At 39.6% G+C, this 15736-nt stretch overlaps 1 long non-coding RNA gene across 1 annotated transcript in view; it reads left to right on the top strand.

Moving 5' to 3' along the window:
* The window catches only part of LOC106983343 (uncharacterized), a 50186-nt gene that overhangs the window by 12782 nt on the left and 21668 nt on the right, over nucleotides 1-15736 (top strand). The window contains exon 2 of the long non-coding RNA XR_008289208.1: nucleotides 15451-15594. This is a non-coding gene — a long non-coding RNA (uncharacterized LOC106983343). The remainder of the gene's footprint in view (nucleotides 1-15450; nucleotides 15595-15736) is intronic.

Here is a 15736-nt window from a genome sequence, read left to right as displayed (position 1 = left end):
TCCATATCTAGCAACACAAAGTTCTCAAGGCTGAATGAATAAAACGTTTAAATTATTGCTTTATAAGAAGATCCAACCTAGTCAAGCCATATGCAGACTTCAAATATATGTGTTAAAGGAATTCTAGGTATCTGGGTTTCTGACCTTGTATCTGAAATCTCACACCAACTTCGTTGACTCTGTTTATGTGGTGCTGGATAGCAAGAAAGAAAAAAGTAATACATAAGCATATCTTTACATAACTACAACAGGAAAAAAAATCCTCACCTCAAAGCTATAAGCCAGTGTTTTATTTTTTATGTTATTTATTTATTTTGAGAGAGAGAGAGAGAGAGAGAGAATGGCAGGGGGAGGCACAGTGAGAGAATCCCAAGCTGACAGCAAAGAACCCAGTGTGGAGTTTGAGCCTACCAACTCTGAGATCATGATCTGAGCCAAGATCGAGTGTCAGACACTCACCCAAAACAAGTATTTTAATCTGCCTAAAATCTCTCCTCCAGGGATTTTTTTCAGCCCTTTTTCCCCCAATACTTCCAGTGACCACAAACTCATTATCCCCTCACAAAGCAATTCAAATGAGTTTCAGAAACTTCTAATTGTTAAAGAAAAAAAATATTCAGGGGCCACATTTTGGAAGTTGTAAGTGCTGTGCTAAAAATTTTGGATAGCTTTCTGTGTCAATCATCTTGATTAAGGAAACTGCAAAATAAACCATGTTACCAGCCCAAGTGGAAAAAGAAAATAATTGATACTGAATCTCAATGTCCCCTGACATCTAGAAAGTCCTCATCTCCTAAGCAACATATCTGTTTCTCCAGCAGATGTGTACCCATTTGGGTAACTGTCTCATTGACATACTATGAATGACTATGATTCATAACTATATTGTTCAGAATAGATTTACTCTTCTTTCAACTTATAGCTCAGATAAAATCATCATGACCCAAATGAGTATATTTGTAGTTCTGCAATGGTCATGTTGCCCTAAAAGGGTTTTTAAAGTAACCAACCTCAGCTGTCTGCTCTCTATATGTGATTTAGCTAGTTCCCTATGTCCTGACTTCAATTATAGTATCAGAATCTTATCTAGTCTTATATGGTGATCCCTTTGGAGTGGTACCCAAAACATATTCTTTTTTTTTTTTTTTTTTTTTTTTAGAGAGAGAGTGAGCTGGGGAGGGACAGAGATAGAGGGAGACTTAGAATCTGAAGCAGTCTCCAAGTCTGAGCTGTCAGCACAGAGCCTGATGTGGGGCTCAAACCCACCAACCACGAGATCATGACCTAAGCCAAAGTCGGGCAGTTAACCAACTGAGCCAGGCAGGTGCCCGCAAAACATATTTGCCTTGTTTTACCTCCTAAAACCAAAAGGAGATTATCAAAGAAAGTCTTGAGATAGTGCCTTATTAGTAATGTGGCAGGCATGATCAACATTTAAGGTTGATCGAGTGGCATGTGAAAGGGTAAGGAATATTCTAAGCCTCCTTGAGATTCTCTAACACTCATTGTCACAGCTATCTTCACACAGGCCCTCTTGGTTTCTAGTCTGGATGTTGCCATAGTTTATTGTCCCCCTCAGCCTCAGCCTTGCCAGGTCTCTCATTCCTTCCTTCCTGTTAGAGTACTCTCTCTTACATGCACACCTAATCATGTCGCTCTGGTGCTTAATTGTCTCATGGCTGTTTGCATAAAATTCAGACTCCTTGCTATGAAAACACAAAGGCTATGCTGACTTCCCGCACCTCATCTCTTGTCTTACCTTTCTGTCTTCCAACCATGTGGACTTAACCTTTGTTCTTGGGTAGCATAAGCTCCCTGCTGATTCTCTTCCTCCCAGCCTTTGGCTACACTCACCCCTCAGAGCAAAGCCCTACTGCATAGCTTCCAGAAAGCTGGTTTCCCCTTATAAGTTCTTCCCCAGCAGGATAGATTTGTGCTCCACTGCATCTTGAGTTTCTCTCAAATGCTAGCACGAATCACTCTGCATTGTAGTTATTTCGTACTCTACATCTTCGCCAAACCTGGAGCTCTTGGTGAGAACAGGCTGGGTTTTTATCATAGGACATCAGGATGTAATGTAGGGTAGTTACCCCCTGTTGCAAATGCATGATGAATGCAGGTGCTCCAACTCAGAAGTGAATAAATATTCAGTGCTCTGGAAAATCTAACCATGCTGCTGAAGACCATTCTACACCTTTTGAGGGAACTCTGGAGTTGCTAAGTAACGATTGCCTTTAATGGAAGGACAAAACTATTAGTAACAGTGATCTCTGGTGGTTTTCATTGGTTTCATGTTTTTGTATTTTTATATTTTCAATATTCTCTTTAAAGAGCCATATGGATTACATTTATACTCAGGAACAAAGGTTAAAAACGTTATATATATTTTGAATTTGCATTTACCTTTATGGCCAATGTGTGCAGAACAAAAGGACTGGGATAAAGTCCTCAAGGGGTTAACCGTGGTTTTCTTTAGAATTAGAATAATAGGTGGCTTTTTTCTTTTTTCTTCTATTTTTCATTTTTCCTGTATGATTATGCATTCCTTTTATAAGGAAAAAATGTATTTAAGTATTTAGAAATTAAATAACATGATTAATGATTGGGGTAGTCCAATAATTGAACCATCTCCTATCAAGAGATGAATGAATTTAACTAAGTCATACTTATGGTGAAACCATTTAGCTTTTATTTTGAGAACGCATGGAAAACAATATCAGTATTAGAATCTATCACTTAAAATGGAGAGGGGCGCCTGGGTGGCTCAATCAGTTAAGTATCTGACTTTAGCTCAGGTCGTAGTCTCCCCACTCATGAGTTTGAACCTTGCATTGGTCTCTCTGCTGTCAGCGCAGAGCCCCCTTTGGATCCTTGGTCTCCCCCTCTGTCTCCCCCTTCCTTGCTTATACTCTGTCTCTCTCAAAAATAAAAATAAAGCATTAAAAAAATTAAAATGGAGAAAAATATGACTCTGCAAATTATAAAACTAAAACATTTGTTGTAGACCATTTGGCAGATAAGTGTATTATTGGACTGGGAAGAGAACCCAAGTCCAGTTGTGAATTATAGAGTTGGTTTTTAACGGAATGTAGCTATCTATGTCTGTTGCCAAATCTATTATCCTTTGGTACATAATACACCGGAGATTAAGGTTCCATATATTCAGCAAAAGATTTACGTGAAATGGTAAAAATAGCTTTAGTCATAATTTATACAGGTGCATATTTATAAGTCAAGAACAAATATTTGAAAAAAAGGCAAAGAGAAAGGAACCAACATTATTTTAGAATTTCTTTTTACTTCTTTAAACCCATATACTTTGCATTTATTATGATTTAAAACTAAACACTCCTTCAATATTTATCAAACAGTTAAGACTTGCCTCAATTGTATTTGGCAAGAGTTGAGTAAATCAGTTGCTTATGGTTATTTATTGAAAAGGAGATTAGATGTTAGTTTTTAGCCATTAGGAGTTGTTCTTAAGGTTCTCGTATATTATCAATTATCATGAACAGAAAATATGATTTACAAACTTGATCAATAATTTTCATGTATAATTAAATGCCAAAGTAGACACTTCTGAAGTGCCATTCAATCATAGGCCTGAAAATTATATTCTGACAACTACATAAATGCTAATAGACCTGGAAGTCCAGCAATGCCTGAATGATGGAAACATATGCAACTTAGCACTTTATCGTGTGATAGATAATAAATAGAGTAATTGCCTAGTATATATCGTCCCACTGTGTCTTCAACACAAATCTGCGAAGTCAGTCTATTAGAGTAATAAACGACCTGTAAACTTAGTTGCTTATAACCTACCATGTCCTTTGATGGGTAGCTCTGGAACCTGCTCTGTAGCTCCTGGGCTGACAGAATTGCCAGCAGCAGAGGGAAGTGGGGCTCAGAGACTCTCCGATCTGCAATTTAAAGCTCCAGCCTGGAAATGACAGTCATCACTTCTGCTCAGAATTCCTTGTTCGCAACTAGTTGCCTGGAAGCACCCAACCATAATGGGTCAGGACAGAGAGTACAAACCCTATGGTGTGTGGGGACAGGCAGGAAATATCTGGTCGATAATACAAATTACTACTACACTGAGTGAATGCCCCTATTTTACACATGAGGAAGCAGAATCTGGGAGAGGTCAGTTTGCCAAGTCACATAGCTGGTAAGTGAAAGAGCTAAGATGCTAATAAAGAATTAAGTATGAATTAACATTTTTATTGCAAATTCTGAGCCTGCCAATTCAATGCCACCTAGAAAAACACTGGAATATTAGAAACTGAACAGAGATTCACGGGGGTCTCTTGTCTCACTTTTGTGGAACTCTGAAATCCTTTAGCTGTACTTCTAGCTGCCTACCTCAAAAGCTAGAGACTAAAAATAGTGAATCTCTGTTACCAGAGCTGAATTCCTTTTAAAAAATATTCTGGGGGTGCCTGGGTGGCTCAGTCAATTAAGCATTCAACTCTTGGTTTCAGCTCAGGTCATGATCTCACAGTTTGTGAGATTGAGCCCTACATCAGGCTCCACACTGACAGCACCAGGCCTGCTTGGGATTCTCTCTCTCCGTCTCTCCCTCTCTCTCTTTCTCTACACCTCCACTGCTCACACTTTCTCTGTATTAAAAGAAAAGTTATTTCGGTTGAGCATCCAACTCTTGATTTCCACTCAGGTCATAATCTTGACGTTCTTGAATTCGAGCTTCACATCAGGCTCTGTGCTGACATTGCAGAGCCTGCTTGGGAGTCTCTCCCCCTCTCTTTGCCCCTCCCCTGCTCACTCTCTCTCTAAATAAACATTAAAAAAAATTAGTGCCTTAATACAATGAATGTTATATATCTCACACAGTATCTGTGGGTCAAGAATATGGGAGTGGCTTAGCTGGATGATTCTGGCCAGGGGTCTCTGATGAGGTTGCATTAGATGTTGGCCAGGGCTGTGGTGATCTGAAAGCTTGACTGGCACTGGAAGATCTGCTTCCAATGGTGGCACTCACATGGCTGGAGAGATTTGTGCTAGCTGTTGGTAAGAGGCTTCCTCCCCACATGGAAATCTCCGTAGGATTGCTTGAGTGTTCTCAGGACATGGCAGCTGGATGCCTCCAAAGTGAGTGATCCATGAGAGAACAAACAGGAGGCTGCAATGTCTCTTTTAGCTGACTTTTGGTAGTCACACACCATCATTTTTGTATGGTCATTAAATTACCCAGATCAACCTGTTTAATGTTCAAAAGAACCACACCAGGATGTGAAAACCAGGAGGAGAAGATCCTCAGGGCTGATATGGAGTCTGAGCTGTGCTACAGTCATTTCTCACCCAGACTGTTAAAATAGCTACCTGATCACTTCTAACTTTGTCTTCATTTTTGTCTTTTCTATAAAGCAGCCACAATGCTCTATTTTTTTTCCACAATGAGCTTTTAATAAAGAGAATTGGATCATGCCATTTGTCTGCTTGCCTCCTTTAAATGCTCCTATACTGAACTTAAAAAGTCACATTCCTTATTCTTCCCTGCAAGGTCCTCCACATCTGGCTCCAGCCTCCCTTTCAACCACACCCTCAGCTATCTCCCCCTCACCACTTTCTTGGTTTAGGCCTTTCTGGTCTTCCTCAGAACATGCTCCTCACCAAGGCAGGCACTTTCTGACTTCAGAGTCTTTGAGGTAGTTTGTGTGTATATTGTCCCCCCACACCAACCTGGCAGCTTCCATTCATTCTTTAGGTCTCAGATTAGATACATACTCACAGAAGCCCTCTCTGCCTCCCAAGCTAAAACTTCACCCAGTAACATTCATCACTGTTTATTTATTTTTTAAATGTTTATTTTTGAGAGACAGAGAAATCCCAAGTGCATGAGCAGGGAGGGGCAGAGAGAGAGAGGGGGGAACAAAGGATCTGATGCGGGCTCTGTGCTGACAGCAGAGAGCCCGATGCAGGGCTCAAACTCACAAACCATGAGATCATGACCTGAGCTGAAGTTGGACACTTAACCTACTGAGCCACCCAAGTGCTCCCATCACAATTTATAATGACACTTTGTGTTCATTTGCTACCGTCTTTGCTCTCCCACCCCCACCATGGCAGCAAGAGCCAAGGGAGCCATGACTGTGCTTGGTTCCGGTTCTACACCAGGCGCCTAGGATGCTGATGGGGAAAGTAGGAGATACTTAGGAGATGTTTAATATTTACTGCAAGAAATGAATGGAGGTATCAATGAATGACTTGTAGTCTTTGAGGATTTCATTTGACTCCCCCAATTTCAATTTAGGTTTCTCTTCTTTTAAGCTTTGCCAACAATACCAATGCTGGATGGAGGTGAGAAAACAGAGATGGGAAAACCAGACACAACTTCAGAAAAGTTTAGCTGAAAGTGAAAACAGCTCTCTCTCTATTCTGGTCATTCTTTTTCTCCTGAAGCCTAAAAAGGATGAACCTTTTGGACTATTGATTTTTTTAGAATGAAAAAATCTATATATATAGATTTTTATATAAAAGATTTGTATATTTTATATTTATACAAAAAAATCTTTTGTATAAAAGATTTAAGAACATTTTGCTCTATTCAAGATGGTTTCTATAAGTGGAAAGGTAGATACAGAAAAGCACCAAAACCATAACGACATTTGAATCAATAAGTACATTTTACATTTTTTGTCAAATTCTTACCAAATGGCTTAGATAATATCATCTGTTCTTGTTGTGTGTGTGTGTGTGTGTGTGTGTGTGTGTGCATTCCTACTCACACATATCAAATGAAGAAAAGCCTAAGACGAGGTGCTCACATTTGCATCATAAAACACGTGGCACATTTAGAAATTGGCACCACAGAGTAAGTTGAATGCTGCAGAACGCATTTATCTGCTGATGTGTGGTCTAGGAAGTGTTTTTATTCCACCAGTTCCACCTCCCACCCGACCCTCCAAAAAAAGAAACGCTCTTGCAAAGTCCTCTGTAAAGAGTTTTTGAGACCACTTGCTCCCTGCTTATGGGTAATCCCTTCACTTTTTCAGAATGATTGACAATTCTTATGCATCCTGGAGCCTGGGCTGCAGGTGAGACTCAAATAAGAAGGCGGTGGAGTAAGGGGGAGCCCCTGACCAGTGGGCACTGATTAGAAGCAGCCCTTTAGAAGCAGACTTGCTTCAGACAAATAGCTGTGTTATGAGTGGCAAAAGGGAGAGCGAATATAGTCCAGTGGAAGGAAACAAGCACTAAGGAACAGATGCAGAAACTCAGGAGTATAACAGTCGGGATCGATTAGCATAAGAACAAACCTCTCTACATGTGACTAGGCGCTGAGGAAGTATATGTGTGATTTTCAGTTGCTTACCACGACTAATTTTAAAATAATTTAAGTGTAGACTACCTTGCATTTTCAATGTGGCAGGAAAATCCCTTCAGGGATTTACAAGGCAACCATATGGATTTGGGGAAGTAATTGCTTTCTATTTAATTCTACTGATACTTCCCTCACCCTAGGAATTTCTTTGACTTTGGTAACACCACAGTTCCTGGTGCTTTTCAACAACCTTTGAAGGGCGATCCTCTTTGTATTGGGGCTCTCAATACGAGCCAATTTAATAGAAAGAGAAGGTAATGGCCTGTGAAGTTTAGAATTTCCAGGGATGGACTGAATGTAAGGGATGGACTCATGTAAGACTTGAAAAGTGTGTCTCTTTCCTGGGGTTGGAGGCACTTGCTCTCCAGCTCCCTTGCTCCTTCAGTCCTGCTTACATTGGTGTGAGCTCCAATCTCAGCCAGAATATCCCTGCAATGTGGCACGGATGTCCACCAGCAGCTCCAGGTTCACATCCTGTTAGAGTTCCAAGTGCAAAGAAGTACCTTTTCCCAATCAGCTCAGCAAAAACCCCAGTTGGGCTCTCAGTGGATCTGGGTTGGGCCTTTTCCCCCACCCAGTTTCTGTTTCTCTTCGTGTCACGCTGCCTTCATTTTATTTCTTGGAATGGATCCCTCCTGCATAATGCTGTTCCTTCTGTCAGACTCTTCCCTTCCATCAGGGCCAACATAACTCCTTACTCATCCTTCCAATCTCCATTAATATGCCTTTTCGTTAGTGTGAATTTCCCTGATTCCCTAGCGCACTCTGTAAGTTTACATGTTGCCATAGGACAGGGTACCTTGCAGCTATACTGGGGTAGCATTATGCTTATCTCCTGGGATGCCTGGAGGTCTGGTTAAGATAAGGAGAACATGTGCCAGCTAAGACTATTTATTAATGTGCTATTTAAAGTTCAAAATTCCCCTGGAAGCAACCTGAATTAGCTTGACTAGACTTTTTAAGATGTGTAGATTGATACTTTGCACCTGTTTTAACAGGTCATACAGCATGCCTGGGTTTTTACATGGCTAATGATATAAAAGAACCCTCAATAAATGTGTGTCTGCACCCAGTTAAGTATCTTGATAGTGTATAATCTGAAGATGAAGCATGTCCTGTCCTGAGTAACTAAGAAAGGCCTCAGGGGTGGAGGGGTGGTATGCCTGGGATCTTGGAGCCAAATATGATTGCCTATCCTTTGTCCTGATGTATTGTATTCTCTACCCATATTAAAACCTTACATGAGCATTGGCAAGGATGTGGAGAAAGGGGAACCCTCTGTACCTATGATCCAGCAATCATACTACTATTTACCTGAAGAATACAAAAATACTAATTCAAAGGAATATGTTTATGTTTATAGCAGCATTATCTACAATAGCCAAATTATGGAAACATCTCATGTTCATCAATTGATGAATGGATAAAGATGTGATATACAGATAGATGTTCTATATACTCAACCATAAAAAAAGAATGAAAACTTGCCGTTTGCGATGACATAGATGGATCTAGAAACTATTATGCCAAGAAAAGTAAGTCAGAGAAGGACAAATACCATGTGATTTCACTCCTATGTGGAATTAAAGAAGGAAAGCAAATGAGCAAAGGGAAAAAATATATATAAGCAAACCAAGAAACAGACTCTTAACTGCAAAGAACAAGTTGATGGTTACCAAAAGGGAGGAGGTAAGGGATGGGTGAAATAGATGTTGAGGTTAAGGAGTACACTTGTGATGAGCACGGGGTGATGTATGGAGATGTTGAAACACTTGTATACACTTGAAACTAATATTACACTGTATGTTAACTGGAATTTAAGTGAAAACTTAAAAAAAAGCCCTTAAATGAGTATACCCTATGGAATCTTGTCTTATGATAATCATTAATTATTCAAACTTGTGTGATTGTCACATATGTATTTTGTGGTTATTCTATGAAAATATGTCTCTGCTACCAAACTGGAAGCTTTATAAGGGCAGGGACCCTGCCTGATCTTGCATTTTATTTTCTCCTGACATGCCATCATGGTAAGTTGGTATCCAACCAGGGAAACAGAAAGCACTCTGAGTTCTTACAGAAGGGAAGTTAATGCAAGGATTTAGTGGCACAGCTGATAGAAGAGGCTGAATGATCAACTAGGGCACAGCTCCAGAATCGTCCGTATCAGTGCTCACTAAGTACATGCTGAATGAATGAATACACCCAAATTGTGTGCAGAAAAAGTGTTGCTGATTGATTCAAAATTCTAGTGGTAACGGTCTTGAAATGTCTGTATCTACAACAAAAATGCACGTGTTGTATAGAATAGAGGTCCCTGTGTAGGGACTGGAGACACAAAGTCTACCTGTGCTGTTATTTCATGATAATTTCTTCTTAATTTTTTAATGTTTATTTTTGTGAGAGAGAGAGAGAGAGAAAGAGTGCGCGCGGGACCGCACGTGGGCATGCACAAATGGGGGAGGGGCAGAGAGAGAGGGAGACACAGAATCTGAAGCAGGCTCCAGGCTCTGAGCTCTCAGCACAGAGCCTGGCACGGGGCTCAAACTCACAAACTCACAAACAGCGAGATCATGACCTGAGCCAAAGTCGGATACTTAACCAACTGAGCCACCCAGGTGCCCACATTTCGTGATAATTCTATTGCTGACAAATCCATCTCTTGGCTGACACTCTTATTTCTTTGGCTATGTAATATATTGCTTTAGCTTGAGACAATTCTACTGCTGACAAATCCATCTCTTGGCTGACACTCTTATTTCTTTGGCTATGTAATATATTGCTTTAGCTTGAGACCCATTCAGACTTATCAGAAAGACTGTCTATTCATTTCATTCTTTCTGTCTTGATTTTATTAATGTTTGTGAGGGAACACTTATTTCTCTTATTTCCAGCTTTCTTAGGAGAGGAGCCTGCATGTCCCAACAACAAAGAACATAATAATCTACCAGGTTCAGAAAAGGCATGGATATTTCAAATCATCTTTTTAAAAAAAGTCACTAAACCTATGGAAATCAAATCATCTTTTATGTATTAGTTCCTCAAAGTCTTATTTACTGAAGGTAAAAGGGAAAGTCTATCATTATTAATCCTGAATAAAATATGCACACACATATGCATCACATAATACTCAACTATTTATCTAGGATAAAAAAAAATCCCCAGTGAGTTCCAGAATATTAACAGAATATTCAGTTTTCTTTATTGCCCAGATAAAATTCATGATGTAGTAACAATTACCTAAGGATCTAAGAATGTGAGCATGAGCTTATTTGATGTGTGTAAATGCCTCATCTGCCTTCATTTATAAATTTCCCCCAGGGTTCTTCGTTAAAGAAACACAAATCCAGAGAAAATATATAGCCTGTGTAAATATTTAGAAAATAATAACACTGTTCAGATGCCTATTTACTTCAAATTTATATCTGTGTAGAAGGCATCTAAATTCTTCTTTTCCTCCCTTGTCATATCACCTTCCTCAAAAACAAACTACAGGCTGAGTGGTTCTCTTGGGTACCTTCATGGCTACATAAGGAATTTGCTCAACTGTGAATTCAACAAAAATTGTTAAATTAACTGTACGGGAGAGGGGAGGGTGTGATTCACTTGTACCAATTAGACATGACCTTATCCTGATCATAGTGTTGAATGCATCTATCTGTCTCTCATGGTTATAATTTTTAGTGATTGATGATGCGCAACTCAAGCATGAAGAAGCAGAAGCAACTTTCTCCTTTTAAGCGGCTTCTGAATTGGTTCTCATTGCTGTCTTGCTCATTCTTTATCCTTAAGAATGGTTTAGACAAATCTGGAAGTTTGTAAAAGTTACATTTTTTTTAAAAGAGAGAAAGCTTGTTATACAAAATGAACCCCAAGAAGTCACTGTTGAAAACTTTACACCCAAAGTTGCACACAAAAACATGTTATTTGTAGCAGATCTTACAGGATTCCCCTTCCCAGCTGGCACGCCCATTGCTCAATGGCTGTGACTGGTGGCTCAGAGCTACTCGCTTCTCTGGAGGATTGCCTTTGGCTGATTAGAGCCACCTTGCCTCTGTGAGGTCTCTGTCTCTGTCTCCACAAGAGGCTGGCCGATGACTGACTGACGCAGGTTATAACAGCTAGCCTCCTTCCCTCTGGGCAGGGCAACCCCTGTGGTACAATTCATCCTCCATATCTCCCATGGAATCCATCTGAATCTAACTTTATCTCACGCCCTGAAAAGTTTCTCCTGGGAGCAGGCCTGCAATGAAGCATTTACACAAGAGTTTCCATCTCTGGCTCTGTTTCTAGGCAGCTTGACCTAAGACTCTGTTTTAATTACCTAACTATTTTGATTCCAGAAGTTGGTTAGGCTCTAGAAACAAAACAAAGTAAACATTTGGGCCACTAAACTTACTATGGCTGGAATTAGTAACTGTTTCTGTAGCTAATGGGTAACGCTCATCTTTCTCTGATTATCAGAAACTAGATAAAGAAAATATCTACATATTTAAATCACTTCAACAGACCGAACGTGAATCTGCTTCAACAAACTGTTACTATTTTGATCATCTAGGTCTGGGTCTTCATCCCTGTGCCTTCTTTTGTTTACCTTGCCTCTAGAGACTAAAAGAAGGTTAAATCCCTTATTGAGCACTGACTGTGTAGACACAAAGCTAGAAACCTTACGGATGTAATGCCGTTAGATTCTCAAGATGGTGTATTGAGGGGCAGATACATATCCCTACTTTATAGAGGATGAAATTAAGATTCAAAGACAATTTATGACTTGATCCATGGACATGCAGCTAGTAAACTGAGGTTGAGAAACAATTTGTAACTTGATCCGTAGATGTGCAGCTAGTAAATGGCAAAGTGCGGATTCAAATCCAGGTCTGCTGACTACAAAAACCACATTCTTAACCAATTTACACAGTGTCAATTTGAAGATAAGGACAGGAATAGAGGAGAGTATTTCCTTCTAGACTTAAGAGCCTACATCTACATTTCTGCAGCACTATTGGTATCCCTTTTCCCACACCATCCCCACCCCCAGCTTCTGTATGCTTTTGCAACAAGCTCCCCCATGACCCATGATTCAATTCATTGAATTGCCTTTGAGCTCTGGAATAGCCTTACCAGCACCCCCTAGGCTATAATTATTAACAGATGCAGGAATCCAAAAGCCTAGTACTTTTTGCCTGTTCTCTACAGCTCCCTGTGGGTTAAATTGAAGCTGGGGCTTCACCAGAAAACTCAGGCTTGTCTGTCTTCCTTCACTTTCCAAACACTAGTCCCCCCACACCCCCCACTAGTCCCCCCAGGAGCATTTTCTCAACAAATCACCTGTTCCCGAATTCTTGGCTCAGTGTCTCCTTCTGAGAGAATCATAACTAAATCAATACACATAAAGGATAAAGCAGACAAATACTAATAAAATCACTTTGGCATTCTGGAATGCTGGGTGAACTTGTTTTATTTTTTCAAAGAAATAATTTTGTTGCTTATTGAAAAGTCATACATGCTCATTGCTAAAAAAAAAAAGAAAGAAAATATAAATTAAAATAAGACAATAAAAGTTAATTCATAATTCTAAAACCTAGAAAAATTACCATTTGAGTATTGCATATTTACATGTCTAAGATTATACATACCATTTATAATGTTTATTTTTAATGTAACTTTGATATGCTATTTTTTATGCCAGTAAAATGTCCTCTAAAAAATATTTTTTTAATGTTTATTTTTGAGAGAGAGAGAGACAGAGTGAGAGCAGGGGAGGGACAGAGAGAGACGGTGACACAGAATCTGAGGTAGGCTCCAGGCTCCGAGCTGTCGGCACAGAGCCTGATGTGGGGCTCAAACTCACAAACTGTGAGATCATGACCTGAGTTGAAGTCAGACTTTTAACCGACTAAGCCACCCAGGCACCCCCCTACAATATATTTTATTAAGCTTGTATAATGTTCTCTACTATAATTTTTGGGAGTGGAACCAAGCCCTCAGTTGATGCTGCTGGTCCATCGGCCACTCTTTGGTTGGTACTGATGGTCTTTTAGGGCCATCAAAGAACTCTGGCTTTGTGCTGTTAGGGTTTAGAGTTAAACTTGAAATAAACTTAGTCACTCAAATGTTCCTTCACACAGTTCCCATTCAAACATGTTGTTGAGCCATTCAAATGAATATAAACACTTCATATGTGGGGAAAGAGGATTAATAGGACTTGACACTGGCACTTTCAGCATACATTGCAAATGGCTGAAGGTGATCACAGAACACCACTGTATATGAAACTAGCACTGAGGAAGTGTGGTATTTGCTGGGGTGACAGCAGAATGTGAGATGCTCTGAAAGTCTGCTATTGCAGACTCATTTTCCTTATACCTGAATAAAACCATGGTGGGCATTTCTCCCCCCAACATATTCAAGAAATAAAACATCCTCTAATTATTGGAGGAAACAACATGTCTTGTTCTCAGGAGCCATGTCGAAGGGGCTTCTACTGGCAAAAATCAGGGGCAGTTTGAGCATCAAAATTATGTTAGTAAAGGATTATAAACTCATTAAATGAAAAAGGAATGCACAGGTCCATATGGATTTAAATCCATAAGAAGAAGATATCGCTCTGTCCCAAAATAGAAAGCTAACTAGGAAACGTAGAAAGAATGATGAAATAAGTAACTCATCTTATGACAGCCATCCTCGTAGTAACTATTTCAGGCAAGAATCCTCATGAGTACTAAAACTAGTGGGTGACAATTATGGGAGTAATCAGAAATTTATATAGTTTCATAGGTTCTATTCACAAGATACTTATTAAGTACAAAGGAAAAAATAATTACAGTAGAGATACTGGATAGATACCACTTTAACCAAGAGATTAACATTCACAAAGTTTACATCACATGTCAACATCACATACCTCCTGATACGATGTACTGAGAAGGGTACAATATCACATCTGTGGTATTCCTGCCTAGCACATGTCACTTGAATCTATCCTGAGGAAATAGAAGACCTCAAAATTGAAGGGCATTTTCAAAATAACTGGCATGTATTCTTCTAATGTATCAATGTCATAAAGAAAAAATGAAGATTGAGGAACTTTTTTAAACAAAAGAGATGACAGAGTTGGGACAACAGAACACAACTTGTGATCTGGGATTTTCTTTTGGTATAAAGGATATTATTGGGACAAATAGCAAAATCTAAATAAGGTCTGTAGACATGACTAGTTAATTCAAATATTAAATTCCTAATTTTGACAGGTATAATATGATTACATAAAAGAATGTTTTTGTTTTTTGGAGATACATACTGAAGTATTTAAGGGTAAGGGATATTATGTCTTCAACAGACACTCAAATAGTCCAGGAAAAAATAATTACACACACACACACATGCGCGTGCACACACACACACATATATATGGAGAGAGAAGGAGAAAGAAGCCATGTGGTTAACATGTGGGTAATCTGGGCAAAGAATATATAGGGATTCTTTGTAAAATTCTTGTAACTTTTCTGTAAATTAGACATTAACTCAAAACTTTAAAATTATTAAAAATAGACACACGAAAAACCTCATGAACAAACAAAATTTAGTTCTAAGAGCAAATGTCCAGGTTCCCTAACACAAATCTTGTAAGTAATTCCAGCTCAAGCCTGCCTCAGGGGAAAGTGGGCCTGGTTAGCTACTTGCTCACTCATCCAGCTTCCTATCTTCACAGATAGAAAGTGAGGGAGGGGATAAAGCAAAGGGCCTTCATTGTATATGGCTGACTGAGTTGTAATCTGGAGTTGGTAGCCTTTGGTAAAGGCAGATCCTAAAGTGGACTCTTTTTGTCAGTGGGGCTTTTGTGGATGTTTTTGGAGCTTCTGCCCAGCACTCACTGCATTTCCTGGTGTGGGTGATGCCTCCCCCAGCTTTTTACTCAGTAGTACACCTCTAGTGATGGCCAGTTTTATGTCCCAATTTGGCTAGGCTAGGTTATAGTACCCAGTTACTCAGTCAAACATTAATTGTAGGTGTTGCTGTAAAGGTATAGGTGTAGGTGTGGGTGCAATTAACATCTACAATTAGTTGGCTTTATATAAAGGAGATTATCCTCCATCATCTAGGTGGGCCCAATCCTTTCAGTTGAAAGAACAGAACTGAGGTTTCCCTGAAGAAGAAATTCCACTTGTGAACTGTATGGATAGCTCTCACCCAAGAGTTTCCAGCCTGGACTTCCTGATGACCTGCCTGCCAGCCCCCATAGTCATGTAAGTCAGCTCCTTGCAATACATCCCTTTCTCTATCTATCTATCTATCTATCTATCTATCTATCTATCCATCCATCCATCCATCTATTATTATCATCTATCACCTATCTATACCACTGGTTCTATCTCTCTGGTAGAATCC

The sequence above is a fragment of the Acinonyx jubatus genome, chromosome A3 (genome assembly GCF_027475565.1).
Source record: "Acinonyx jubatus isolate Ajub_Pintada_27869175 chromosome A3, VMU_Ajub_asm_v1.0, whole genome shotgun sequence".
Classification (NCBI taxonomy): Eukaryota; Metazoa; Chordata; class Mammalia; order Carnivora; family Felidae; genus Acinonyx; species Acinonyx jubatus.
Note: the sequence above shows the minus strand (reverse complement) of the source record. Positions and strands in the feature narration are given on the sequence as shown.